Source organism: Pundamilia nyererei, unplaced genomic scaffold (assembly GCF_000239375.1).
Source record: "Pundamilia nyererei isolate P.nyererei 1_Seehausen unplaced genomic scaffold, PunNye1.0 scaffold00060, whole genome shotgun sequence".
Taxonomy (NCBI): Eukaryota; Metazoa; Chordata; class Actinopteri; order Cichliformes; family Cichlidae; genus Pundamilia; species Pundamilia nyererei.
Genome location: NW_005187461.1, coordinates 3,024,903 through 3,029,362, shown reverse-complemented (window position 1 = coordinate 3,029,362; position 4,460 = coordinate 3,024,903). Strand labels below are relative to the sequence as shown.

General features: G+C 40.8%; 1 protein-coding gene across 1 annotated transcript in view; it reads left to right on the top strand.

Moving 5' to 3' along the window:
* The window catches only part of slc41a2a (solute carrier family 41 member 2a), a 17,801-nt gene that overhangs the window by 2,198 nt on the left and 11,143 nt on the right, over positions 1 to 4,460 (top strand). The window lies entirely within an intron of this gene.

The window sequence follows — 4,460 nt, the reverse complement described above, 5'->3', positions numbered from 1 at the left end:
ACATTTTATTTGAGAAATCTACTTTCATTTGATTCTAACATAAAATTTTATTGTTCATTAGTGACAATTTATAGCCCTAACATATTGAGGAAGCAGTTTGGCAGTGTGGTATAATATAATTATTATTCACATATCATCTATAAAATCTTCAGCCCACTAGCCTGTCAGAAATAAACAGCACCAGCCAAACATGCCTCTTAATTGTACCATGTCTCTTTCCTGAAAAAGCCTCTTCTCCTCTAATGTTAATAACATTACTAATGCTTCCTGGAAGTGAATGGCATCCAGCTCTTGAGTGCTCAGGGATCCCATTAGCTATGTTGTCAGACCCTGAAAACCATGAATGTGAAGAGTTCTCTGCTCTGAGAAAAGAGGGACTGTACAATGTAGTAGCATAGCAACATGTCAATACAGAAATGGAAAACCTCTTTGGAGTTTCTTATTTGTGGTTGGACATAATGTTAAATTATCAGAATAATTTTCAACAGTTAAAAGTATGAACAGAAATAAACTTAAATAATAAAGTTATAAATAAAGAAAGTCAAGATCTTTTTTCACACAGTAGAACTTTCAAACACATTACTGCCAGTTAAGGGAATCCTATTCTGATCACTTTACCAAATCCATATAGGTTTTTACCAAAATGCAACTCAATAAAGTGAGAACATAATGATGTCTTTGAAACACCACTGCTTAAGAGTAGTGTTTTATAATAGATAGTAAATAATTGATAGTAAACTGCTTCCTTTACTTGCTATGTATACCTTAATATACATACAGGCAGCCTGGACTTATTTGGTAATTTTGGCTGTAAAAGGGTCAGAAATCATACTATAAGCGAATGCTTTTGCACTTTTCAGAATAACCTCCGCTTTCAATATCTGACAGTCATTTTACATTATTGTATTGTTATGACAATGGAACAGTTTAAAGTGGGAAAAAACACAAAATATGGACTCAGTTTTTTCAGATTTATAGTTAAGTGGAAACTGATATTCAACATGAACAAATGTAACACAACATCAGCTTTAAATATGAACTATACTAAATATGTACAAAAACATTTTTTGAGCCTAAGATCACTCTGTTTTTTTAAAAGTAATAAATCCTACTTGACATTTTTATGGCTTTTATGAAAATAAGTTATAGTGCAAAAAATTAACCACAAATCTTACTAATTAGGAATTTCTAAAACTTTGGACAATTTGTGTTGTCAAAGTAATCCATAACTAATAATAATCTCCAGCTGGACCCCTTTTTTTTGTTTACAAACTATAAGTCATAAACCTGTCAAAATGCAGCAAAAAACTGTCAAAACTACCCATTAATTTGAATGATTAGATTGCAAGACAAAAGCCGTGCAATTTTTACTTCTAGAGTCCTTTTGCAGTAAATCAATAAGATCTAGTTTCATTTTTATGTTACAGAGTTTTTGGGGCAGTTGTCTTCTGTGTTTCTTCTTTCCGTGTGTCCGCTAGTTTGAAAGGCTTGGGCCGCCCTGCCCGTCACAGTTTGTAACTGGTGTCCCGAATCCAAAAAATGTTGAGCAATGAAACAAACCAACAGAAGCCCAGAAGAGTGCAATCAAACAATGAGTTTATTAAAACACACGCAGGAGAAGAAGTATGCAGCATCACATCAGCACACGACTCCTGCTAAGAATACACTTGAAAATGATTTTATAACATCAGGGTTAATGCCCCTTCTCACGTCGACTACAGATCAAATACATCGATTAGATTAAAAGGTACATCTTAGATGGCTAAAAACAGACACAGAAGTTCCTCTTTCTATAACACCTTGCATACACGGCAATGAGTTGCAAGCCTAGATGGTCCCTGAGAGCTTGTCCTTTTCTTGACTTGTCTTCTGTCATCTGTTACTAAGCAAACTAAAATGCGGTTAGAAGCTAAATGAATTTCAGGCCTTTGGCCGGACAGGTTTCTGGATTATATGTGTCGTAAGCGTGTACGCAATCCTTCTGTGCTCCAAGTCACCTACACAGTATGTGAAGACATAGTGCTTCACGAAGCTTAAAACCTTCTTTAATAGACTGAGCATCAACTCTGAATGAGCACAAACATGCAATGTGTATAAAATGATTATGGCTGCACCTGTAATAAAAAGGTTAATATGGTGGCAGTAGCTTTAATAAACATCTTTAATGCAATATCAATGCTGTAGGGTATATTATTAATGCAGTGTTAATAATGCGGGTTATATTGTAGCAGTAAAATAATTTCTGTATCTCCACACTGGTCATGTGACTGGATGGCTACATCTGATTGGTGAAAGAGTTACAGGTAACTCCACTGGCGGGATGATCCATTATTAGTAGTTATCTAATGTGTGAAATGAATTATTTAAAAAAGTGTCAAATATCACTATACAGTTGTACAGTGAGATACAGAGCATCTCCAACTCAGTGCAAACATGTGTGGGTGGGCTGGGGGGTGCACAGTTCTGCAGCACTATATACATCTGAACAGTATTAACAGAAAAAGTATATAAAATGTACAAATATACAATCCAGAGTAAAAAAGTAAATATGTAAATAAATAGTGTTATGTATATACGATTCGGGTTATTGCACATAGAATTTGGTATTGCACGGTCGTGGTTTATAGAGGTAAATGGGAAAATTGGGGGTGGGACTGTGTTATTGGCGCATGTATGAGTTAAGGGTGATTATGGCCTTTGGGAAGAATCTGTTCTTGAGGCTGTGGGTCTTTGTGCTGAGGCTAAAACCAGGCTGGGAACGGTTTTTGATGATGTGTGCTGCTCTACTGAGGCAGCAGGAGAAATAAATGTCCATCAGGGAGGGGAAGAGGGCAGCCAATGATCTTCTGTGCTGCCTCGACTACACTCTGAAGCCTCGCTCTGTCTGCCTTAGTGCAGCTGCCATACCATACTGTGATTCAGTATGTTAGCAGGCTCTCAATGGACGAGCGGTAGAAGGTCAGCAGCAAGTTGGAGTCCAGCTTGTACTTCCTGAGGACCCTCAGGAAGTGCAGCCACTGTTTGGCCTTCTTGACTACTGCTGAGATGTTGTCTGTCCAGGAGATGTCAGCGGAGATGAGGATGTATAGGGGGGTTGAGTCCGTGCTGTGCCTCCTGAAGTCGACAATGACCTCTTTGGTTTTCTTAGTGTTCAGTTCCAGGTTATTTTTGGGTGTAGAGAGAATACAGGAGGGGGCTCAGCACACAGCCCTGTGGGGACCCAGTGCTCAGTGTGCGAGTGGAGGAGAGATGAGAGCCGAGTCCGTTTGTAAGAAAGTCCTTTATCCAGGCACATGTGAGAGGGGGGAGGCCAAGAGTGACTAGGATGGGATGGCTGCCTGATCCAGTGAGAGGTTCAAGATTCTGGTGAAAGTATGCAGGGTTTTTGATTTGGGAAAAACCAAATGCTTTTGTCCACAGTCACAGTTCCAATACAGAACTTGATATAGTCCAGTACTGATCCTGTGAAAGTTTCTAGGTCCTGGTGTTCTGATTCTAATCTGGTTTTGTGAAGCAGTCCTGCTGTTTGGAGAGAGCATTTTCAGGCCAGCTTTTAACAGTTTTTGTGGTGGGCCTGGTACTGTGTTTGAGGGGGGTGTAGGCTGGGAAGAGCAGGAGGGAGAGGTGGTCGGACTGGCCAAGGTGGGGGAGGGGTATGACTCTGTTAAGGGTTCAAATATTGAGGAGGAGAGTAAAAACAACCATGGTCCAGAAGAGCTTGGTCAAACAATTGATTTTAATGACCACACGCAGCGTGGTGAGATGTACACTGCAAAACATCAGCTGTAGATCTCCACCCAAAAAGACACTTCAGATTGCTTTTGATTCATCAGGGTTAACGCCCCCTCATGCGTCATCAGATACAATACATGCATACGTCAAATCAAAACCACAATGACTTTTAACACAGTTTGAAAAGAACATTGTCTCCGTCTCCACGGCAGGTGTCTTTCTGTCGCTGCTGGACACTCGCTTATTGTCTGAAACATCAAGCCCACATCCTGCAAGAAACTGTTCTTTTTTGCAGAGACAGTTTTGCAGTTGCAAGAAAAACATGATTAACCTCTCACCTATAACTAAATCTATCAACTGTGTGTGTGTGTGTGTGTGTATATGTCACAACCTCAGCTGCACTTTGTCTCACCTCTGCTCATAACCTTTCATCAGACAGAAGGCCAGCACGTACACAACTGAAACTATATGTGTAATATATTGAATAAATCTCTTAAGCAAGAACCACTACTAGAAGCTTAATGGAGGAGCCTGGCTGTGGCCTGCTGGCTGGGCCTGCTGGCTGATGGTGGAGCCTGGCTGTGGCCTGCTGGCTGATGGAGGAGCCTGGCTGTGGCCTGCTGGCTGATGGAGGAGCCTGGCTGTGGCCTGCTGGCTGATGGTGGAGCCTGGCTGTGGCTGCTGGCTGATGGGGGAGCCTGGCTGGGGCCTGCTGGCTGATGGTGGAG